The sequence below is a fragment of the Salmo salar genome, chromosome 06, assembly GCF_965601325.2.
Source record: "Salmo salar chromosome 06, fSalSal1, whole genome shotgun sequence".
NCBI classification, from domain to species: Eukaryota; Metazoa; Chordata; class Actinopteri; order Salmoniformes; family Salmonidae; genus Salmo; species Salmo salar.
The window spans coordinates 76507565-76533902 of record NC_138296.1 but is presented as its reverse complement, the minus strand read 5'-3'; the positions used below and the strand labels follow the sequence as shown (position 1 = coordinate 76533902).

General features: G+C 44.3%; 1 long non-coding RNA gene across 1 annotated transcript; it reads left to right on the top strand.

Moving 5' to 3' along the window:
* Nucleotides 1-14021: 14021 nt before the first annotated feature.
* Nucleotides 14022-19630, top strand: LOC106607974 (uncharacterized). The gene is made up of 2 exons (XR_001329353.3): nucleotides 14022-14658; nucleotides 14979-19630. It is a non-coding gene; the product is annotated as an uncharacterized LOC106607974 (long non-coding RNA).
* Nucleotides 19631-26338: the final 6708 nt, after the last annotated feature.

The window sequence follows — 26338 nt, the reverse complement described above, 5'->3', positions numbered from 1 at the left end:
GCCAATGTAAAAAGCGTTTTTTTTATATAAATATGAACTTGATTGAACAAAACATGCATGTATTGTTTAACATAATGTCCTAGGAGTGTCATCTGATGAAGATCATCAAAGGTTAGTGCTTCATTTAGCTGTGTTTTGGGTTTTTGTAACATACAGTGGGGAGAACAAGTATTTGATACACTGCCGATTTTGCAGTTTTCAAGAACTACAGGAAACGTATAATCTCTGTAATTGCAAACAAAGGTTTCTGTACAAAATATTAAGTTCTGCTTTTCTGATGTATCAAATACTTATGTCATGCAATAAAATGCAAATGAATTACTTAAAAATCATACAATGTGATTTTCTGGATTTTTGTTTTAGATTCCGTCTCTCACAGTTGAAGTGTACCTATGATAAAAATTACAGACCTCTCTCTACATGCTTTGTAAGTAGGAAAACCTGCAAAATCGGCAGTGTATCAAATACTTGTTCTCCCCACTGTATATGCTTGCTTGGAAAATGGCTGTGTGATTATTTTTGGCTATGTACTCGCCTAACATAATCTAATGTTTTGCTTTTGCTGTAAAGCCTTTTTGAAATTGGACAATGTGGTTAGATTAACGAGAGTCTTATCTTTAAAATGGTGTAAAATAGTCGTATGTTTGAAAAATTGAAATTGTTGCATTTTTGAGGTTTTTGTATTTCGCGCCACGCTCTTCCACTGGATATTGGCGAGGTGTTCCGCTAGCAGAACCCCTAGATGTAAGAAGTTAAAGTACCCATTGAGGTTGCGGAGTTCCAGAATCGGTCGAAATCTCCCGTCTCTTTTTTGGAAAACAAAATAAGTGAAGTAGAACCCACCTAACCATTCTGATGTCTCAATCCTGCGGACAACACCCTTGTCCAGGAGTGAGGAAATCTCCAGCCGCAGGATTTTCTTCAGGGATCTACCACCGTGGTGACACGAAGGCCCCTGAAGAACGGAGGCCGGCACCGGAATTAGAGTCAGTACCCCTCGAGCAATGAGGACAACACCCACACACTCCTCCCACTTTGCCCTTTGAGACTGGGAGAAGCGCCCGAGGCCGGGTAAGGGTGTGTCAGGGGACCTGCCGGGGCCCGCCTCTCCTCTGGCGTCCCGAGCGCATGGGTCCCCCAGGCACGTCCCTATGGCAGTGACGGTTGACACCATCACACCTGTCACAAAGGGAAGCCATAAGCTCAGCCAAGTCAACAAGGCCACGGAGCAGGGGTCCGAAGCCCTGGGAGAGCTTATGTCGTGACCCGCTTGGAGGAATAGGAACCCGGTGAGGGATATATTACCCAGTACCTCTGCAAAAACAGGCTGTTGCTTCACCTCTCATTGTGCCCCTCCCCTCTGTCGTCCCTTAGCACGAGGTGATGGGGTAGTAGAGGGACTCCACCATCATTCAGGTGCAGGTGGGTGGTGACGGTCTGTCTGCCTTGGACCCGGGGCCTGAGGAGGTGGCATGAACCGTCTCAGGGTCTCCTGGTCCCCATGAACCTTATCGGTCTGCTCTAGAATGTCATCCACCCCTGGGCCAACGTCAGCCCTGGGGTGATGGGGTGATGGGCAAATGTGCTCTGGGGAGCAGCTGGCAGACAGGATTGGGCCAGCCAGATATGGCGCCAGGAGGTAACCACCTGCACCATGGCCCGTCCGTTGGCATGGGCCACATCCCTGGAGCAGGGAAAGCAGGCGAGACACCTCCATCATTTCCCAGAGGAGATCCTACGTGCCCTCCTGCAGCCAGGAAAACAGAGTCTGCAGGTAGGCCTGGAGCAGCATGGTTGGTAAGGCAGCTAAGAGAGCAGAGGGACCCATATATGGCTCTCAAGTCTGCATCAAAGACTCTGGGGGGGGGGGGAGGAAGACCTTGCGGAACTCAGCAGAGATGGGGACAGATGGAGAGTCATCCCTTGTTGTCCACCAGTTGATGTCCAGTGCAGTGGCTACCAAAGTGAGTAGGCCTCTCATAGCCTCTCGAGCCACTGGGGGCGATGAAGCCCTGCTGGCGGCTTCTGATGGCCTGTCAGCCTGGTAGCCCCGTTCACGTGGTGAACAGTGCCAGCATCATCCCCCAGGAACAGCCTATCACTGGCCAACAGGGAACAGCTGTCGATACCATCGAAGCGATCAACCTCCTGACGCAGGGCATGCACCCTCCGTTCAAGGTGGTCCCAGCGGTCCGACTCATGCCCCCGTCCAGGACTGGCAGCAGATGGGTTCTGCCTGCGGTGGCTCTGGCCACGCTTCCTTGGAGGGGTACTGGGCCCAGTAGATGGACTAACAGCTCGCTGCCGCACCACTCCTGAGAGAGGGAGCTTGTCCCCAGCCTGAGCCCCAGCCTGGCCGACACACTAGCTCATGGCCTCCAATTGCGCCAGGTGCATGCGTTCTAAGAACACCACACAAAACAGGCATCCAGTATGGCTCAAACCCAGGCAGTGCATACACGAGGTATGCAGATCCCCAAGGGGATGTCACCATCACACCTGTCACAAAGGGAAGCCATAAGCTCAGCTAAGCCACCAAGGCCACGGAGCAGGGGTCCGACGCCCTGGGAGAGCTATGTCGTGACCCGCTTGGAGGAATAGGAACCCAGTGAGGGGTAAATGACCCAGTACCTCTGTAAACACAGGGGAAGACTCCTGTGGGAAAAACAGGCAGACAAAAAAAACAGCAACCAGGTAATGGATTTGATTTATGTGTTTTTTTGTTTTTGTTTTACACCAACTGCAATGTTACCTAGCAGGTTTAATATCCAAGCAGAAAACAAAAAACAGCACAATATGATGGAGTAACTTCGCTAAGGAACTCCAAAGTTAATGTCTCAACATAGTGGCAGCCCACCACCATACTATTACATTCTGCAGGAGAAAGAAAAAGAAAACCCTGTAGGGGAATTAGTAGAGAACCCATGTAGGGGAATTAGCAGAGAACCCGTGTAGGGGAATTAGCAGAGAACCCATGTAGGGGAATTAGCAGAGAACCCATGTAGGGGAATTAGCAGAGAACCCGTGTAGGGGAATTAGCAGAGAACCCGTGTAGGGGAATTAGCAGAGAACCCGTGTAGGGGAATTAGCAGAGAACCCGTGTAGGGGAATTAGCAGAGAACCCGTGTAGGGGAATTAGCAGAGAACCCGTGTAGGGGAATTAGCAGAGAACCCGTGTAGGGGAATTAGCAGAGAACCCGTGTAGGGGAATTAGCAGAGAACCCATGTAGGGGAATTACATTTACATTTACATTTAAGTCATTTAGCAGACGCTCTTATCCAGAGCGACTTACAAATTGGTGCATTCACCTTATGATATCCAGTGGAACAACCACTTTACAATAGTGCATCTAAATCTTTTAAGGGGGGGGGGGGGGTTAGAAGGATTACTTTATCCTATCCTAGGTATTCCTTAAAGAGGTGGGGTTTCAGGTGTCTCCGGAAGGTGGTGATTGACTCCGCTGTCCTGGCGTCGTGAGGGAGCATGTTCCACCATTGGGGTGCCAGAGCAGCGAACAGTTTTGACTGGGCTGAGCGGGAACTGTGCTTCCTCAGAGGTAGGGGGGCTAGCAGAGAATTAGCAGAGAACCCGCGCCTATAGCACGGGGACAGCATGTTAAAGCAATTCACAACACACACAAAACAAGCCAGTCGGCAAGTTGTGTAAGGTAAATACAGTTTGTGGCAGCAAGAGCCACCAATATATTAATGGATGCACACAGAGTCGTAGTGTAACGCTAACGAAACACAAGCACGACAAACCACAGGCGGAAGATACAGATCAACCACGCGCAGCGAGTGGAGCACTCAAGAGGAGGGGCTGGCCATGTGGCCAGCTGCTAAAGGCTGCAAACAGCCAGTGAGTATACTTCCACACAAGATATTACACTAACCAGTGACTTACCAAGCGATCTTCAAAAAGTTTGTACCTCAAACCATACGGACGTCTGCCGAGAAAATGAAAGAGAACGTGTGTCGCGGAGATGGGGTCTATATATAGGGGCAGACCCCAGCCGTGACACAGGTGTACACGGGAGTAAATCTGTAAAAACAGCAGCTGGTCATAAAGACAACAACAACACCAAAGTAACTGATGCAACAGGCCAAAGTAACTTCATATATGTATGATATGATCCACAGGCACACCATAGCTGACTGTATTCCTTTGAAAGAGAGAGGCTGTGTCCTAAATGGCACTCTTTTCTGCCCTATATGATATAAAAGTAGTGCCATTTCAGGTAACTCCCCTGAAATCAGCAGATTGGTACGCTCCAAAGACGGGATAGGAGATTCAATACTTTCTATCTTCTCAACATTCATCCGCACTATCCTCTCTTCTTCATTGACTCACCTTCATATCCATGTATTATAGCCCATACAATTGTTCCATGCAGCGGTACCAGAAACTGCACATGTGAGAGATTCTTCTGTCTGTGTCATATCCTCTATAATATGTTTCATGCATTTAAGTGAAAGTCAAGGTCTGGAGGCTGTGCAAGCACTGCAGATCCTTTATATAAAAGAGGGCCAAAAGGCCATGGTGGCTTGATTGAGTCCAGGCCTAAATCATTTTCCACACGTGGATCTCACATTATAAAACTGAGCCATCTTCTTCAGTCCTGCTCCCAAATACCATGAGATTTTTAAAAACAAAACAATACTATTGGCTACACCATATTCATCAAGAGTGACCCAATTTCCATATATTTGGATAACGGACACAACAATGCTTAATTATATGCTTATTTAAATGTCAATTACAACATTTCCAGCCGCGGTAAAAACACACAGGTCCATTAACTGTTTTCTACATGCTTCTGCTTTTGTGTGTGTGTCGTTTTGAATAAGTAGGTCATGCTCTGTTTGGGCTGGAAAATGTTAGCCCTCATTCTGCAGAGATTAAATCATCGCTATGGGAATCGGTAGAAAGTTTGAGAGAGAGACAGTGAGAGAGAGAGTGAAATACCACAGTGTGCTGTCACAGCAGCAAGATTTGTGACCTGTTGCCACAAGAAAAGGTCAACCAGTCAAGAACAAACACCATTGTAAATACAACCTGTATTTATGGCTATTTATTTTCCCTTTTGTACTTTAACTATTTATACATCATTACAACACTGTATATATACATAATATGACATTTGAAATGTCTTTATTATTTTGGAACTTATGGAAGTGTAATGTTTATAGTTAATTTGTCATTGTTTATTATCTATTTCACATGCTTTGGCAATATAAACATGTGTTTCCCATGCCAATAAAGCCCTTAAATTGAAATTGAATTGAGAGAGAGAGAGAGAGAGAGAGAGAGAGAGAGAGAGAGATGAGGCTAGGGTTAAGATTGAACTGGGATGTGGACATGAAGCTAGAGTTAGGTTTAAGAGGGTTTATGATTGTATTGTAGAGTTAGGGTTAGAGTTAGAGTTTGGGTTAGGGTTAGAGTTAGGGTTAGGGTTAGAGTTAGGGTTAGGGTTAGAGTTAGCTCTACACAAGCTATTGCATGTCAAAACAGCTGCAGTTGATAATAGTTTGTTGATAGTTTAAGCTTCTATAAACCATCTGTATGGCACTATCCAATTAAAGTGGGACCAAATGTCTTTACAAAGCCTACACTAACTGTTAGCCCCATGTGGTGTTATGGAACAACATTTCTGTTGCAGAACTTTATCAGAACCCTGACTGGAGTTAGCCATTGAAGGTTAGTCTTGTATCCTTGGCGAAAGGCTCTGGAATGGAGGGACCGACCAAGCCGCAAGGCAGCACACGACCGAACAGGAGCCAAAAACAACAGGCTGAGGAAAACACTTCACTTTCCAAACATAGGGCTACATTTCATGACAGGAAATTTAAGACCTGGGGATTGTCTACTGGAGGCATAATATTTACTGAATTCCACAGATGACATAATAGCCATCATTATAGACTCAATTCAGGTATGTTGTTTTATGGAAGGTTGGACGAGGTACTGAGCGCCTCACTGTTGCTGTTGCTCTTAGCTCATTCAGTCCTGGGTAATTATGAGGCACAGACCCCAGGTGCCATCTAGAACCTAAAAGGGTTCTTCGGCTGTCTCCATGGGAGAACCCTTTGAAGAACCCTTTTTGTTTTCATGTAGAACCCTTTTGGTTCCAGGTAGAACCCTTTCCACAGAGGATTCTACATGGAACCCAAAAGAGTTCTACCTGGAACCAAAAAGGGTTCTCCCGGAACCAAAAAGGGTTATCCTATGGGGACAGCCGAAGAACCCTTTTGGAACCCTATTTTCTAAGAGTGTAAGGATTATATCAGCTCCTTGGCACAGGCGTGGCTCACGTATCAACCCATCACGCTAGTACAGCTGGAGCCGTGGGGGTCAGTGGCGATTGTCACCATAGGGTTAGGTTCGCAGAGGCTTGCCCTGCCAGATCCATTTAACGTTTTTTAGAGGGGAGGGAAGGGTGATGGCTCAATGACACGCTCAGTGCACTGACACATGATCATGTTTGTGTACAGTGTTGAGGAGACAGGAGAGAGAGGGAGAGAGGGAGAGAGAGAGACAGAGAGTGACATAGTGCTAAATCAGAAAGGGAAGAAGACAGCTGGACTTGGACCGATTGGAGGCCTGAACACCCCTGAGATATAGTCACATTAGTTACAGTACTGAGAGATGAGGGATAGGGGATACAAGAATAAGAAAGCGAGGGGAGAGAAAAAGAGAGAGAAGGGGAGAGAGAGAGAAGGGTGTGAGGAAAAGAGTGAGAGTGGAGGCAGGGAGGGGGGTGAACAAGGAAGGGGGGTGGGACAAAGAAAGGGGAGAGGAGGAAGAGATAGAGGGATAGAGGAGGGGAGCAGACAGACAGAGTAAGGGAAGATGGGAGACTGGGGAGATATTTTTCCTGCCAGATTTATTCATGTCATGCGGTTTTGGAGAAGTCTTCACTCAGCTTAGGTTTCCGTGGAAATGCTGCTTCCATACCATCTTACCATTAAAAAGTCTGCATTGCAGTGCTAGAGGCATCATTACAGACCTGGGTTCGATCCCGGGCTGTATCACAACTGGCCGTGACCGGGAGTCCCATAGGGCGGCACACAATTGGCCCAGCGTCGTCCGGGTTAGTGAAGCGTTTGGCCAGGGGGGGCTTTACTTGGCTCATCGCGCACTAGCACTAGTTGTGATGGGCTGGGCGCCATGCAGGCTGACCTTGGTCGTCAGTTGAACGTGTTTCCTCTGATACATTGGTGTGGCTAGTTTCCAGGTTAAGCAGGCGGGTGGGAGGCGCGGTTTGGTGGGTTATGTTTTGGAGGACGCGACCTTTGCCTCCCGAGCCCTTTGGGGAGTTGCAGAAAAAGGGAGTACATTTTTTTATAAAAACAATAATAATAGAAAGAAAAATAAAATAAAATAGAAAACTAGAGGAGAGTTAGAACTTAGTGTTTTAATGGAGAAGAAAGGGGAGGAGTCACTTAACTTAGTGTTTTAATGGAGAAGAAAGGGGAGGAGTCACTTAACTTAGTGTTTTAATGGAGAAGAGAAGGGAGGAGTCACTTAACTGTAAAAATACTGGGATTGATTGATTGTTAATGACTTTCCTCTGTGACATATGTGGGGTCTGAAGCCAATCAAACTCACATTGGTCGTTTACACACACACACACACACACACACACACACACACACACACACACACACACACACACACACACACACACACACCTCAGCCATGGTTTCTTTTGACATGTATATGTAATAAGAATTCTTAGGTCACTGGAGGAAACCTTTCCAAGCCATCACATTACCCAGGGTTTTAATAATAACAATTCTTAGGTCACTGGAGGAAACATTTCCACGCCATCACATTACCCAGGGTTTTAATAATAACAATTCTTAGGTCACTGGAGGAAACCTTTCCACGCCATCACATTACCCAGGGTTTTAATAATAACAATTCTTAGGTCACTGGAGGAAACATTTCCACGCCATCACATTACCCAGGGTTTTAATAATAACAATTCTTAGGTCACTGGAGGAAACATTTCCACGCCATCACATTACCCAGGGTTTTAATAATAACAATTCTTAGGTCACTGGAGGAAACCTTTCCACGCCATCACATTACCCAGGGTTTTAATAATAACAATTCTTAGGTCACTGGAGGAAACATTTCCACGCCATCACATTACCCAGGGTTTTAATAATAACAATTCTTAGGTCACTGGAGGAAACATTTCCACGCCATCACATTACCCAGGGTTTTAATAATAACAATTCTTAGGTCACTGGAGGAAACCTTTCCACGCCATCACATTACCCAGGGTTTTAATAATAACAATTCTTAGGTCACTGGAGGAAACATTTCCACGCCATCACATTACCCAGGGTTTTAATAATAACAATTCTTAGGTCACTGGAGGAAACATTTCCACGCCATCACATTACCCAGGGTTTTAATAATAACAATTCTTAGGTCACTGGAGGAAACCTTTCCACGCCATCACATTACCCAGGTTTTTTTTGGTAATACAGGCCCTTTATTGGCCCATAAACTACATGAGGATTATGGGTAATGGATACCATGGTTTAATCTGGGTGCTACGGAAAGACACTCCTGACCTGCAAACCAACATTTCATTTCAGAAATTGTTCAAATTAGATTAAGGTTAAGGTTAGGATTATGTTTAGATTATGGTTAGTTGTTTTGCAGGTCAGCAGTGTCCTTATAACCTCTCCCAGGTGCTACATTAAACCTCACTGTGATCTTGTCTTAGCAGAATCTGCATTTTATATCTAACAGACATGTATGAAGTGATCTTGACACATATACAGTCTATCTTTACTTTACTGTCTTTGTTAAATCACTAACGAAGTCAGTTTGAAACACTGTGATGGATTAATGAGACACTAGACCAGTTAGCCGTCCCCGTTACTGCCAAGTCAGAGATCAGTCATTACTTTGATGGTTACTTTAGTGAACTCTTTAAAAACATGATGTGATTTTCAATCTTTGGCCCTGTATGCAAGCAGCTGCAAAGGGGTTAGTACTTTTTATCTTGAGGAATGTGTTATCCCTCCCCCCAGCTAATCAGAAAGAGAGATGTAAGACTCTTTAATGAGTGTTATAAATCAATGCAGGGAGCTGACAGATAGCAAGAGGCTAATGATGTTAACCAGGCTACAAGTCTATGGTTCAAAGGGAGAGAGGATGATGGAGTGAGAGATGGAGAAGGAGGGAGAAGGAAAGAGAGAGAGGGGGACGGAGAGAGACAGAGACGAGATGATAAAGATGGTGAGGAGGAGAAGGGGTAGTAAATGAAAGATGTATCCTTAAACATCCCCCAAAATAGCCACCCAAAATTGCCCGTTTGAAAAACGAAGTGTCGAAATGACCACAGAAACGATCCTGGCAGCGAGACCCCATTCCCCACATGAAGCCATTCGACCCAGAGCCCAATTACCCCCACTACTACTTTGAACTCACAGCTGCTTTAATGTTGTATTGAATGTAATGTAATGAGTTTAGTTGCAGATAGACACAGTACATAACAATTTATAGCCAATAGCCAATCAGAATGACTCAAGACTGTGTTAGCCCACTGAGCCAAAGACTGAGAACTAAGGCTACCATATGTCATCAAGTCTCAGGCAAAGTTAGGTTACTCACCATTCAAAAATTGTTCAGCGAAAGACCTCCACTGCACTTGTCTTGGGCCAAATTACTCAGTTTTTCTATTACTTCATTGTTATTATCATGAGCTTCTGAGATAAATACTCTGGTACGTCATTGGATTGGTCCATGCCAGGAGAAGCCCTAAAGTATGGTTACAAACTGTTTTCTTGATATAGTCAAACCACAGGTTTGGCAGCAGCCTCTTTCTTTGAGAAGTTTATTGTTTTTGGAAGCAATTGTTACACATCTTAGTCCTCTAAACATTGGCGATCACAATCATGATGTTCGACGATGTTTCGGCGAGGAAATCGGTAAAGTTATTAAAATATTTACACTGCCTTGACAGTCAGAGTTCAGAGCGATGCCTCTTAATTTGTTCCTTTAGGGTTTCCATGGCAACCACAAGGGTAACAATCAGAGAGGAACAATGAGGGCCTAAGATGACCTGGGAATCAAACCCTAAACGTTCTTTGAACAGAGCATAATGTTCACCTGTTGATGATCACTCTGACGCTACTCCCTCTGTTCTTCTTATTATCCAGCAGCTGTAAAATAGATTTCTTATGTTTCTTTCCCTTTTCTCTCAGATGAATGAGAGGAGACGTGCTCACTGGGGGCTTCTCTTTCCGTTCTCTGCCTCATCACCTCTCTTCATCTCTTCAGCTAATTCCTCCTTTCTTTATCTGGACTCTAAAAACAACCATTATTCTGCTTCAGGGGGCTGACACCTTAGGTGAGTTAGATGATTGTTATTTCATTTAAATTGACCAACTTATTTAAAGTAAGTGAAGCCAGAGCAGCAGTTATTCACTTTAAGCTTTTTCAACATTGTTACTGTCAAACTTGATCTTATCTAACTCACCATTGATCTGTCCAATGGTTTATAATGTTTGGCAATGTGGCTCCATATCCAATTGCACACCAAAGGATGGCAGAATTAAAGTGAACACAGCCAAATTATTTGCACACTGTGCTATAACTGTGCCAGTTATAGCTAGAAAGATGAAAAGTCACTTGAAAACATAAAGGCAGTTTTCCAAGAGCAAGGGGTTACTCATTTCCCTCAGTCCTGAAGTAGGAAAAACTTCCCCTACAGAAATTGGTGAAAAGCAGTTGCAGAACAAAACACAGAAACCCATTTCATTCTCAGTATGGGACCATGAGATGGAAGAGGGTTCAGTATTCTCTCTCTCTTTCCACACTTCATCGGTGAAAGAGTGCACGGGAGAGGGGATATAAACGTGGGTTAAATGTGTTACAGGTGGAATATGTGCGTTATTCTATAGGAATTCCTGGATGCCCCTGGGCAAGTGACTGTTTCACTGCTACGGTCTGAAAGTATCAGCCAGAAGTGTTGGTAGAGAGTGTTGATGAGGGCTTGGTTTGGGGGAAAAGAAAGAAGTCCAATTCAAGAGCGTCTGCATTCCCTCTGGCAATTGATCCTGTTATAATTGATTGATACCATATTAGAGTATCATTAATCGGAGAGCGAAGTGATTCACTTGGTTTTCCAGATCTCCCTCTGTCTAAAGTCATTTCACAGATGGTGTTCCACCGCGGTCCCGTGAACTGCAGTCTAGAGGCCAGTGACTGAAGGGCTAGATATTTACAGAGTGTGATTGAAACAGGATCAACTAGTGGTCTCTATTTCAGGAATACAATACAGGATTATCTCAATATGAACATCACCAGAGAGGTCAGGTCTCCAACAAACCACCCTGATTCTGATCGTTCAACCACATAATGGAACAAGTGACATCATGTCCAGGTAAGCACTTGCAGGAATTTGACCTTGGCTACTATTCACTTCCTTCACACAGTGTATAAATGCTTGAACTGTCACGCCCTGATCTGTTTCACCTGTCCTTGTTCTTGTCTCCACCCCCCTCCAGGTGTCGCCCATCTTCCCCACTTATCCCCTGGGTATTTATACCTGTGTTTTCTGTCTATTTGTGCCAGTTCGTCTTGTTTGTTCAAGTCAACCAGCATTTTGTCTCAGCTCCTGCTTTCCTTAGTCTCTCTTTTTCCTCATTCTCCTGGTTTTGACCTTTGCCTGTCCTGACCTTGGCCCCACTGCTCTGGATTATCGACCCCTGCCTGCCTTGACATGTCGTTTGCCTGCCCCTGTTGCAATTAACATTGTTACTTCAACACAGTCTGCACTTGGTCTTACCTGAAACCTGATATGAACAGCAGTATTGGCAAGGTTACAGGATTATCTCTCCTCCATCCCTCTCTGCCTCTGCCTCCTACTCCCTTAATGTCTGTCTGTCTCTCCATCTTTATCTTGCATCATCTAATGTTATTACCATCCCAAGTCTAAGATTCTGCATGTTGCTGGAGAAGCCGTATTGTTTTGGAAAATCAGACACACAGACAGAGAAAATTGCATAAGCAAAGAAAACATCTGGAGTGATGGGTGATTGGGCTGCAAAGAAAACATCTGGAGTGATGGGTGGTTGGGTTGCAAAGAAGTCAGTCTTGTGGTTACACCATGAACAGACACCATTAGTTGTTATTTATGCCTTCCACTGGGACACACTAACAGTATGACCAGATCTTTAGACCATGAGATTGCACCGAGGGAAACACGCACACACACACAGACACACGCACACACACAGGCGCACACACACACACACACACAAGGTGTCAGACTCACAGAGAGACAGATAGCTAGATACAGTAAGACCCCTTCTAGTCTTTCCCACGATCAGTTTGCTCTCCTGCTGATATTTGGCACTTGAGTGTAGGTGACTTGGGGCCACAGGAGCATCATCTGTTCCAAACACACACACACAGACACATGGTTACACACACTTTTACACATACATGCATAGAGGCACACTCACGTGCACAAATAATACTCAATGAGTGAACACTAATGCTTAGATTCAGGATACATAAAGCCTGTCTAGTATTATGACTGTGGGATCTGAGGGATTGAGGGATTGAAAATATGTATTTCTGTCCTCCTCTTGGCAATTGCATCACAATACTAAATCTAGACAACAACAAAAAAACACATCTTGAAAAGCCATTTAACAAAACCAGGGAAGTCAAACATGGAAAAAATTAAAGTTCACTTCTCCAAGAGTTGCTTCCAAAGCAATATATTACCTAATGTCTTATTAATAACGGAGCACTAAAAACATCCTACATGTCAGGACCAAAACATATTGTGAAAGAACAGGTCCTACTCTAGTCTGGCCGATAGGTTGACTCCCGCAGGCTGATAGGTTGACTCCCGCAGGCCGATAGGCGAACGGAAAAGTAATATGGTGGCCAGAGAACGAAAGCGCAAAGCGGGGGGGACGCACAGAGAGCCCAGTTTAATTGGTTTATTGGTTGTGTCAGATCAACTTGACGTAGAACCTCGACAAGAGAGAGGACAATTAAGCCCCTTGTCATCTGCGACATCCCCCACCGCAACAAACAAACACACACATATGTATGCACACAAACTCTCCCACACTCTGGTTTGAATAACTTTTGGTAATTACAGTATGTTGGTAATTAGAGTTACAGATGTAGGATCTTAATTTGAGAAGTTTCTCATAGCAGGAAAATAATCCTGCTGCAATAGGAAATGTGAATTATAGTGTGGATTATAATTAATGGACATTTTTGTTGATAAATGTTTAGTTAGGGCAAATCAAGTCTGACATTTTACTAACTTTAGAAGCCTTTTTAAACCTTTAATACACTACAAGTTTGCATTTCCAGCTGTACAGGAAATGTCCTGCAACAACAAGGTGATCAAATGAAGATCCTACATCTGTAACAAGGTGATGTAATCCTGATAACAACAACACTCTCTCCACCAAAGTGGGGGAGCCCTGTATGTTGTTATGGTGCTTTTAGCAGCCAGGAGGACTGCTAAAATTCACTGCGTGTGAGAGCAATCAAGGCATCTCGTGTGTGTGTGTGTGTGTGTGTGTGTATGTGTGTGTGTGTGTGTGTGTGTGTGTGTGTGTGTGTGTGTGTGTGTGTGTGTGTGCGTGCGTGCGTGCGTGCGTGCGTGCGTGCGTGTTTCTCCCAACTTCCATTCCATGGTTCCGTTAGCGAGGAATCGTTCTTGTGTGGGGTAACCCCTTTGGAGAAGTGTGGCTGCCGTACTCTGGTTGTGAAAACGCTGCCGTTTGTATGTGGGGCTGAGGTCATCCATGTGATGCCATGAAGAGTTAGACTGAAAAACACAGAGAGGGAGGGAGAGAGAGAGGGAGAGAGGAAGAGGGAGTGAGAGAGGGGGGGTAGGGAGGGAGGGGGAGAAGGGGATGGAGGAAGGGAAAGAGAGAGATTGAGAAGGAGACAGAGAGAGAGGGAGAGACTGCTAGCAGCTAATTAAGTGTTAACCGGATATTTCCTCACCAAATAAAGGCTGTCATTAGGTTTGTCGGTTATTCAGGGGATTTGGTAATTCTGAGAATGTGTGACCTTAAATTGACGTAGTTAATTAAAAACCTATCCAAACCTTAATCCCAGCCCACACTAGTGGTTGAGCCATAGGTGAGGGGGAGGAGTGAGGAGGATTTGGTGTTATACACCAGATCAAACAGGAAGTACCAGTGATGCGCTCATTACGGACGTGGTCCGATGAATCAGACATAAGGCTACAAAACTGTTTTGCTAGTACAGACTAGGATATGTTCCGGGATTCATCCAATAGCATTGAGGAGTTTACCACATCAGTCGCAGGCTTCATCAATAAGTGCATAGATGATGTCGTCCCCACAGTGACTATACGAACGTATCAAAACCAAAAACCATGGATTTACAGTCAATATCCTTGCTGGGCTAAAGGCTAGAGCTACCGCTTACAAGGAACGGGACATGGAGGCATAAAAGAAAGCCCGCTACGACCTTCGACAAGACATCAAACATGCAAAAGGACAATATAGGAGGAAGGTGGAATCCTAATGCACCGGCTCCGACGCTCGTCGTATGTGGCAGGGCTTGGAGATGATAACGGATTACAAAGGGAAACCCAGCTGATCTGGCTCTCTGTGGCCGATGTGAGTAAAACCTATAAACAGGTTAACTCTCGCAAGGCCGCCGGGCCAGACGGTATACGAGGGCGCATTCTCAAAGCGTGCGCTGACCTGTTGGCAAGAGTCTTCACCAACACTTTCAATCTCTCCTTCTCCCAGTCTGTAATACCAATATGTTCCCAGCACAAATTTGATCATATGAGACTCGAATTGATAAAAAAATGTAATAACTTAAGACTTGACTTGGAGCTTTAAGACTCAGGACTCGACTTTGACTTGAGACTGATGACTTGAAATTATTTGGCCAGGTTTTGTAACACTTTGTCACTCATTTTGTGTCACAGAAACTCTGAGGATTACTCTACACGCAGCCAGAGACAGTTGCCGCAGCATCGCCCTAGCAAAACAAACGTGTAACAACAGATTGGCTGGTGAAATGCACACTCGACCCTCTGATTGGACCAGCAAACTGTCAATCAACACAAGAGCTAGAAAAGAGATTGCTGATTTGCTGTACAGCTATTGGATCGGGTGCAGCGCAAATTGTAGGGAGATAGGATTTCCACAATAATGCAATCAAGCTCGATAGACCACCCAAGAGGTGGGGCAAGTACTGGATTGAGCAGAGTAGCGTGAGGCTGCCACTACCTTTGACCGGTATGGTCCGGCGTCAGAGGATAGGAGACACCAAACAGATATATTAAACAATGATCTTTATTAAATACACAGATTTAAGACAGCGTGTATGAAATGTTAGATGACCTACTCAATTCCTGCAGTCTCTGTAACCCAATCACAAGTGCTGCAATGACCTGAAGGTGTAAGGTATAAGGTTGTGTGCCTTACACCAATTGTTTTAACTCTGCACTGTTGGGAAGAGCTCGTAAGCATTTCACGATAAAGTCTACACCCGTTGTATTCGGCACATTTGACAAATCCAATTTTTTGTGATCTGCACCTTTTCATAGCGGCACAATACTGAGAGAACCCCAATAATCCAAATCCTAGTGAGAGATAAAGTTGGTGAGGTTAAGTTACGTTAAAAAAAGGAGAGAAATAAAAAGGAGAGAAAGAAAGTAGGTGAGTGTAAAAGACAGTGAGAGTGACAGAAGGGGGACAGAGAGAGTGACAAAGGGGGGACAGAGAGAGTGGCAGAGGGGGGACAGAGAGAGGCAAACATGCTTTGAGGGGTTATTTTTAAGGTTCTTCACCACAGTTTCCTGGCTGCAGTACAACTAAAGCATCTGGATCTGTATACGATAGGGCAACGGCCATGGAAAATCCCAATGGCTGAGAGTCTTCTCTCCCTCTTTTCCTCTCTCTCCCTCTCGCTCTTTCTCTCTGACCTCTGACCCCCACACCATGACCCATCCTTGTCTACAATTTCCCCCTCTCACTTTATTACAACCTCTTTATTTAAAAAAAAAAAAAAAAACCTGACCTTCAACCTTTGATCTATGACCCCAGCCGACACTGTCCTGGCCTCGCCCATCGCTCCATTCTTCCTCACCTAACACCCCTGTCTCCTCTACACCACAGCAACGCCCAATAGTATATACAATACAATATTCCGTATTTTCTACCATTGCACCTATCAAAAGCTGGTTCCAATTACAAAGCTACAGTCCACTCCTCTCATTTTTAGTTGGCTTTTCTCTGTTGCGACGGGATTTCATCCCCGCCTTTTATTCTATGCAATCTGGTCCTCATCTCTAATGGGACCCCTGAGGGCCAGACCACAGGTGAGTGAGGAGAGGGGAGACTAGCCAAGGGTCTTCCAACTCCCAAAGCCTTCCCCAGGGTCCTCTCAAAGACTCCCACCGAGGCTTCTGTTAGAAAACCGATCCTGCTTTTTCTACGGACCGGAGGTAAAAAAGTTACAGTCTGGGCATACAGAGTGTTGACCTCATCCTTCTCTCTTTCTCCCTCAGTTTTCCATCCATCCATGGCCTGGTCCTGGACCACTAGTCCGTTCTGGTTCAGACAGTGTGTGAGATATTACATGCAGATGAATCTGTCTCAGGGGCTCAAGGAATTATAGTGCAAAAAGTCCAAATACAGTCCTGCATGCAGATTTTAATAACCAAGGGCTAGGGAGGGTTGGGCAGCCCTAGAACAATTGGAAGTACCAATGTGCCACCCAATCTCCTGTCCCTTCTGTGTGGACATTATGCAGTAGTTGGTGTCATCAATTGAGGGCACAAACGGGTAACACAAGTGTCACTGATTATGTTCCCGTAGCCTATATGTTATTATTGGCCTTTGCAGTTCTTTTGGTTTGCTGTCTCTTTTCTGACTCCTTATTTGTTTCACTGTAGTTCCCTCCCCCTTGTTGGTCACCATTGCAACCAGCACACCTAGGAGAGCTGCCATACCTGAGCCTGATGAGCTAAACGAGCCTGTGCGCCATATAAAAGGAGCTCCCGCCGTGACTTTTGCCACGGCTGGGTGAGAGGACGCCTCCGTGCCACGGAGCCACAACTGAGACATGCTGCCACCTGGCAGGGGCTGGAGGATAGAGTCGAGCGAGGAGTTATATGATGCACAATGCCTGCTATTGATCAGATAAGTGGCGGTCAATTTCCTGGAGTGTTTGACTGTTTCCGAGAGAATGCTTCCCCTCTTGACCCCTGCTCTGTTCTTCCCCTCTTGACCTCTGCTCTGTTCTTCCCCTCTTGACCCCTGCTCTGAGATCTTCCCACATTTGCAAATTCTTATTGTGTCAGAGGAGGTGTCAGAAACAGACGTGGGCGCTCACACAGCCCACTGCTATAGTACATGAAGACTCTAATGACCTTGAATGTAAATGTATAGTACGCTATATAGCCAACCACCAGACCTTATGGCATGGATGGAAGCCAGATTTGACAGTTATATTTGAGTTTGCATACCTAACACACTGGCTCTCTTTCAGAATGACCTGCGTGCCAGTAAATTCAACTCTTTCTTTGATCCTTGGAGCAGGTGGTTTGAAAACTTATGTTCCATCCCTCTTCCCAATCCCCTCAGTCCACAATCATTTGTTTTCAACCAGTTCAGTAAAACCATATGTTTATTTTATGGCTGTCAAACCGGCACCTCAGTGGACAACTATTGGTCAGAGGAAAGGGAAAACAATAACATTTATTGATGTTCCATGTCGTGAGAGGCAGGGATGGTTCACTTGCAGACAGGTTTAATTTGTTTTATCTACATATGAGAAGAAATTACTTGACTAGCTCTGAATAAAATCCTGCTTTTGGGAGTGTATCGTCAACAGTCATACTATCATGCCCAGACTATAGGTGCTGCATGAATGGATCATCCTGCCACATAGAAATGCTCATACTCAGACAGGAAATACAGTCTTCTCCACATGCCAGTATAATATGGCATCTTGGGAACATTTATAATATCCTGTCTCCAGGCGTCTTCCAATTTCTCCCCGTGTTTTCCTCTCCAAACTGTTTTCTTCCCCTACATCCTGAGGTCCATGCCAGGGAGGATCTGCTGACTCTTACCAAAGGACCTGAGAAGGCAGCCAAATCCTGCCTGAAAAACTTCTTTCATCCTCTTGATTAAATCCAAGGGAATTATTTCTTAAAATCCAACAGGCTTGATTGCCAAAATGAATAATACAGAGAGAGCGAGGGGGAGGGAGGGATGCCCCAGAGAGGAAGGACAGGAAAGAGAGGAGAGCGGGAGAGAACTATTTTTCTCTCTCTCCTTCCTTGCAACAGATTTCTTCTCCACCTTGAGTGTTTAGGGCAACTAGCTCTCACAGTCTGATGTCAGAATCAAACGTTCATCCATGTTACTCAAAGTCAAATTTCGAAGTTGTTGCAAACATCAAATTTCAAAGTGTTTAAGGTTCAATTCAGTCATTGACTCAGAATTGTTAGGGTTAAGTTTAGGCATTAACTCTGAATGGTTAAGGTAAGGGTTAAGGGTTGGGATAGTTAAAGAAAAAAAATCTCCAACAACTTTCTATCGGTGGATTTGAACTTGGAATCAGAGGCAGATGCTTGTGGGGGAGGCAGATGCTTACGGCTATCAGCCACGATTTGTATTTTATATTTCTTCCTTTCTTTTTTAGGGCTGACAAGGGAGAGAGGAGCCATTTGGACACATCCTTCAGAATATTTCAATGGAGTCATTGATTTCAGTGTGGATTTGTCAAGCTTGGACAGAACCCATGTAAACCCAAACAACCTCTGGGCTGCAGCAATTCATCATATTCACAGCTGAAATGATGTCCACCATCGCACCCATTTTATTTCAATGGAGTATTTGTAACTGCCTGTTACATAACTGAGAATAAATGGTTTACAGGCTCTCTCTCTCCCTCTCTCTCTATCGCACATGCTAACTGAAGCTAGTTTTCCAGGTATGAATATTCTCCATGGGGAATCCAACCAATAACAGACAACTAAAGTTGATGAAGTCCACCCATCCCTCCATGGTTCTTCTCCTGTGCTTAGAGTTCTTGAAGGCCATGATAAATAAAGCAACCCTCTTGGGCTAAGCAGCAAGAAAAGGCAGGTAGCCAGTCACCTAAGCCCAGCAGCAATCAAGCAAGAGCCCAACACCCTCCTCCATACAATAACCTCCGTTCTCCCAGGTCCTTGGCTCCTCATACACAGACGGGGAGCTCCATCTCTGGGCACTCAGAACCAGGCGTGAGGCCCAAACGGGTGCCCTGTCTTCAGCTCCAAATGACCACCGCCCCTCTTTCATGCCAGGAACAGTGGAGCAACGGAGCTGGAAAGTCTTACCCTCCTCTTGTTGACGCTCCAGTTTAAACAGTTTTCCACTCAAACAGAGCTGATGGCAGCTTGTCGAGGACATAGTGAATGGTACTCCATCTTTGGGACAAGTAAGGGCAGCTTTGTGTCCCTTTAGCTTTGCTCAGCTCAGTAATGTGCTGAGAAAGACACAAGGCAATGGAAATTATTGAGGAGTTTCTGTAATTCCCTGGTAAACTACACTGAATAAAAATATAAATGCATCACGTAAAGTGTTGGTCCCATGTTTCATAAACTAAAATAAAAGATGCCAGAAATGTTCCATATGCACAAAAAGCTAATCTCTCTCAAATGTTGTCCACAACATTGTTTACATCCCTGTTAGTGAGAATTTGTCCTTTGCCAAGATAATCCATCCACATGACAGGTGTGGCATATCAATAAGCTGATTAAACAGCATGATCATTACACAGGTGCACCTTGTGCTGGAGACAATAAAAGGCCACTCTAAAATGTGCAGTTTTGTCACACAGATGTCTCAAGTTTTTAGGGAGTGTGCAATTGGCATGCTGACTGCAGGAATGTCCACCAGAGTTGTTGCCAGAGAATTGAAAGTTAATTTCTCTACAATAAGCCGGCTCCAAAGTTGTTTTAGAGAATTTGGCAGTACGTCCAACTGGCCTCACAAACTCAGACCAAGTGTAAACACACCAGCTCAGGACCTCCACATCCGGCTTCTTCACCTGCTGGATCATCTGAGACCAGACACATGGACAGCTGATGAAACTGTGGGTTTGCACATCTGCACAAACTGTCAGAAACCGTCTCAGGGAAGCTCATCTGCGTGCTCGTCATCCTCACCAGGGTCTTGACCTGACTGCAGTTTGGCATCGTAACTGACTAGCGGACAAATGCTGACCTTCGATTGCCACTGGCACGCTGGAGAAGTGTGCTGGTCACGGATGAATCCCAGTTTCAACTGTACCGGGCAGATGGCAGACAGCGTGTATGGTGAGCAGTTTGCTGATGTCAACGTTGTGAACAGAGGTAGCGGTGGGGTTATGGTATTGGCAGGTATAAGCTACAGACAACGAACACAATTTCATTTTATCGATGGCAATTTGAATGCACAGAGATAACGTGACGAGATCCTGAGGCCCATTGTCGTGCTATTCATCCGCCGCCATTACCTCATGTTTCAGCATGATAATGCACAGCCCCATGTCGCAAGGATCTATACACAATTCTTGGAAGCTGAACATTTCCCAGTTCTTCCATGGCCTGCATACTCAGCAGACATGTCACCCATTGAGCATGTTTGGGATGCTCTGGATCGACCTGTACGACAGCGTATTCCAGTTCCAGCCAATATCCAGAAACTTCGCACAGCCGAAGAGGAGTGGGACAACATTCCACAGGCCACAATCAACAGCCTGATCAACTCGCGCTGCAGGAGGTAAATGGTGGTCACACCAGACACTGACTGGTTTTCTGATCCAGTATCTGTGACCAACAGAAGCATATCTGTATTCCCAGTCATGTTAAATCCATAGATTAGGGCCTAATGCATTTATTTCAATTGACGGATTACCTTATATGAACTGTAACTCAGTCAAATCTTTGAAATTGTTGCATGTTGCGTATATATTTTTGTTCAGTGTATATACTGCATGAGATGGACCATTAGCATGAACAGCTGCTCTTTCACCTAGTCATACCACAGTCTGTATTTTTTTTAATTTAACCTTTATTTAACTAGGCAAGTCAGTAAAGAACAAATTCCTATTTACAATGACGGCCTAGGAACAGTGGGTTAACTGCCTTATTCAGGGGCAGAACAACAGATTATTTACCTAGCCAGCTCGGGCATTTGATCTAGCAACCTTTCGGTTACTGGCCCAACACTCTAACCACTAGGCTACCTGTACACACATAGAAAGACAATTATAATTTGTAAAATGTGCGTGTGTGTACGTGTGTGTGTGTACGTGTGTATGTGTGCCTGCGTGTCCGATATAGAGACAACCCTCTCGTAGCATGATGCACATGGGGGAGTACAATGTATATATTTGTTAATGAAGTTACTCTCCTATATCTCCACTATAAGTATTTAGAAATGTTTTCTAAGAAAGAAAGACAATATAAGGAAAAGGAGCAATCCAGTTTGTTGGAGTAAGGTGCCACTGTCAGAAAGCATTGACAAATAGTGCCACCTGTTGGTGAATAGAGATGACAGAAGTCATGATTCTCAGAGGAGAAGAGGCATCTTTTACAGTTAGTTAGTCAAGAATGACAAGGTCAGACAAACTGTCCTTTCAAAACAAGCCGGCGCTATGGGACACACAATACATGGCGAAAAGCATGTGGACACCAGCTCGTGGAACATCTCACTCCAAAACCATGGCCATTAATATGGAGTTGGTCCCCCTTTTACTGCTATAACAGCCTCAACTTTTCTGGGAAAGCTTTCCACTAGATGTTGGAACATTGCTGCGGGAACTTGCCACCATTCAGCCAAAAGAGCGTTAGTGAGGTCGGGCACTGATGTTTGGCGATTAGGCCTGGCTTGCAGTCGTCATTCCAATTCAACTCAAAGGTGTTCAATGGGGTTGAGGTCAGGGCTGTGTGCAGGCCAGTGCAGTTCTTCCACACTGATCTCAACAAATCATTTCTGTATGGACTTCGCCTTGTGCACGGGGGCATTGTCATGCTGAAACAGGAAAGGGCCTTCCCCAAACTGTTTCCACAAAGTTGGAAGCACAGAATCGTCTAGAATGTCATTGTATGCTGTAGCGTTTAAGATTTCCCTTCACTGGAACTAAGGGGCCTAGCCCGGACCATGAAAAACAGCCCCAGACCATTATTCTTTCTCCACCAAACTTTACAATTGGCACTATGCATTTGGGCAGGTAGCGTTCTCCTGGCATCTGCCAATCCCAGATTCGTCCGTCGGACTGCCAGATGGTAAAGCGTGATTCATCACTCCAGAGAACGTGTTTCTAATGGCGGCGAGCTTTACAAACAGTTCTTGTGCTGACATTGCTTCCAGAGGCAGTTTGGAACTCGGTAGTGAGCGTTCCAACTGAAGACAGATGATTTCTACACGCTATGCGCTTCCCTCGGTGGTCACGTTCTGTGAGCTTGTGTGGCCTACCACTTTGCGGCTGAGCCGTAGTTGCTCCTAGACGTTTCCACTTCACAATAAAGCACTTACAGTTGACCGGGGAAGTTCTAGCATGGCAGAAATTTGACGAACTGACTTGTTGGAAAGGGCTGACCCCATTCAGTCGACTGCTCGATTGTTTGGTTGATTGGTCCATTGTTTGGTTGACAGGCTGCTGGTCGACCGAGATTTCTTTAGTCGAGCAGTCGCACATATTTTTTTTTTTTCATGGTGCACAAGACACCTGTCTGATTCGCGCCTGTCTCAGTGGACTAATCCATTGTGGAGGCCATAGTGATGGCACAGTCCATCACTCTGAGATGTGATACTGAAATTGTATATGGTTATATTATGTAAAAATTATGGTGCAACACTAATAAATCTAACATTATTTTATAACAAATGCGGTTCTCCCGCGTTGGATATGGTCGCGGTCCGAGGTTCTGAAACAATCTTCAGTGTGCCGTAGAATTGACGCCTTTCCCTATGTTGCTATGTGCATAATAGCAAAGTTAACCAGCATATTGGGATTGAGAACAATGCAGCGTAGGCAGCAGCCGCAGAGATGAGGAAACAACCCTTGCCTTGAACCTAATTGTCTAAGAAAATTGAGGAGAGAGGAAACCCCAACTTAATTTGATCTATAATCAATAGCCTAACTGTTAAATGTGCCTGGCTTTATAAATGATCCATATATATCTGCAGAAAAAAGACAAATCTTGCTTCTGTTGCCTGTTTGAGTGTTTGTTTAACAGCCTACTGATTCCGTCAGCACCAAGCCTCATGCAACGGCAAAATGTCAGATTAAGTCATTTCACAGCTTTGGCTGTTTTTAATCTTTGCTCTGCTGTAATAAAAACGTTTTTTTTTAAATCTGGTATTAATTATAATTTATTTAGTGTTGTTTACACTGTTCCAAACAGGCTGAAAAATGATATTGTAATCTAACAGCACCTGTTCGTCACACATAATATGAACGCAGCTCTTGCACCTTACCTTTTTTTTCTTGGTTTCCTTCTTATTGTTATTATTCCAATTATTATTATGATCATCATTATAATATTAAGTAGTGTCGTTATCATTGATAGACTTTGTATAGTAGGTTTGTATAACCACCATTGAGCTTTAGGCCTAAGAGAGCGTCCTGTTTAGTCTTAATACCGTAATTTATTTAGGCCTATATTTCAATATATTGGCTACTGTATCAATCAATCAATCACTCATGCCTTCATGCCATCACATGAAGGCATGAGACATTCATACTTTGAAATGAAATCAAGCATTCTTGTATTAAAATTAAAGAACAAAGGAAGCTTTGAATAATTAGCCTAAACAATAACTAAACCGCAATTCATGAATACATGCAACTGTTTTTAGTCTGCTGTCATAGAGGCTTTATATATCTTATATAAAGGCTTTATACATACAGGGTTGAGAGAATAGGGAATGTTTTTCCGAAACAAATTAGGGATTTCGGTAACAGAACTTTCCAGTCAGAAACAAGTAAGAAACTAAATGGCTGACATGATGTTGCAGCTTCAGCACAGACAGAGCAATAAACACTTACTGTGCTGTGGTGACTTTTCGCTGCAGTAGGGAGGAGAGCAAGACAACATGCGCCAGTCACACAGTGTGTCTTAATTATTTAATCAAACAGTGTGCTTAAAGCATCAGTCAAGCTCAGTTGATTAGTTGATTTATTATATGGAAAAATAAGTTTCAACATTTTGACCAATCGATTGGTCGAAAGAACAGGACGATTCTTGGGGACAGCCCTGGGTGGCACCCTATGACGGTGCCATGTTGAAAGTCACTGAGCTCTTCAGTACGGGCCATTCTACTGCCAATGTTTGTCTATGGAGATTGCATGGTTGTGTGCTCGATTTTAGAAACCTGTCAGCAACAGGTATGGCTAAAATAGTCAAATCTATTCATTTGAAGGGGTGTCCACATACTTTGGCCCTTTGGTGTATTTTGGGTTACCTGTTGAAAGTATAGCACGTTACTGGTGAACTTAGCTGACTGCTGTTATGGTAACTGAGCCCAGACATCAAATAGAATGAAATTATGGATTCTATATTTTATGATTAATAAAAAAGTGAATTGTATCCATATGGCTTGGATAGTATTTCCTTCAGTAGAATATGAAAATGGTTTCCGAACAAGCTTTCTTGCCAGTGAATATCAATCATTATGGACTTTTCAAAAGCCAAGAGGCGTTTCCCCAGACCCGGTGTGTGTGGATGTCTGAGTTTAAATTAAAACAATAAGCAGCTCCACTTTACTGACCATCAGTTATACTCTATAGCTCTCAATATTCTTTGATCAATTGTTTTCATTTGTGGCTTTTTTTCACACCTTTCAACATCAGGACAGTGGCTATCTCAATCTTGCGGAATATTTGTACACAGACATACAAACAGCTTGGTAGTGTGACATTGTGTACGCTGATTAACTATGTTGGTATTAAAGGTCAAATAGGGGGTGCTTGAATGTGTCTTATTTCACTGCACGTATAAGTGGGTAATGGAAATGTATTTTTAGCATATCCTAACTGTCCCTGAGACAGCTTTGGAGAGTGGGGTCACGGCCAGGGATCAGCCATTGACAGGGACCCTGGAGCAATTAGGGTTAAGTGCCTTGCTCAAGAGCAGATCGACAGATTTGTCACCTTGTCGGCTCGTGGATTCGAACTAACAACATTTCGGTTACTGGCCCAACACTAATTGCTAGGCTACCTGCAACCTAGACACTACATGTGAGTTACACTGACCTTCAAACAAAAACAACAAGCAGATACAACTCAAATTAAATATTTTATCATATTACATCAAACACATTTGCCTAATATTGGTGCAGCAGTCAGACAAAAAGCTATGCAGACTAAAAATGCTCTCTGGTTATTACACTGAAAAAAAATGTACGCAACAATTTCTACGATTTTACTGAGTTACAATTCATACAAGGAAATCAGTCTATTGAAATGAATTCATTAGGCCCTAATCTATGGATAACACATGACTGGGAATACAGATAAGGTATCTGTGACCAAAGGGGATAAAAAAGGTAGGGGCATGGATCAGAAAACCAGTCAGTATCTGGTGTGACCACCATTTGCCTCATGCAGCGTGCCACATCTACTTCACATAGAGTTGATCAGGCTGTTGATTGTGGCCTGTAGAATGTTGCACCCACCATACATCATGTCCGCAATGGTCATGTTAGGTGAAATGTGTATATTTTGGGATGTGAACACTCAGTGTGCTTGACCTGACAAAGATCCGTTTCAGATCGAAACGTTGTCAATAAAGTGGTGAATTGGGAGCCTTAACAGTGTGTGCGCCTTCTTGTTCTATACTAGTATTCTTATTAGCCCAGCATCTATGTTTTTAAGGATGTGCTTATGACCACAACTTTTCTGTGGAATGTTGTCCCACTCCTCTTCAATGGCTGTGCGAAGTTGCTGGATATGGACGAGATCTGGAACACGCTGTCGTACACGTCGGCCCAGAGCATCCCAAACATGCTAAATTTGTGAGAATGCAATCCATGAAAGAGCTGGGACATTTTCCGCTTCCAAGAATTGTGTATCATGCTGAAACGTGAGGTGATGGCGGCAGATGTATGGCACGACAATGGGCCTCGGGATCTCGTCGCGGTATCTCTGTGCATTCAAATTGCCATTGATAAAATGCAATTGTGTTCATTGTCCGTAGATTATGCCTGCCCATACCATAACCCCACCGTCACCATGGGGGACTCTGTTTACAACATTGATGTCAGCAAACCGCTCACCCACACATGCTGCCTGCCATCT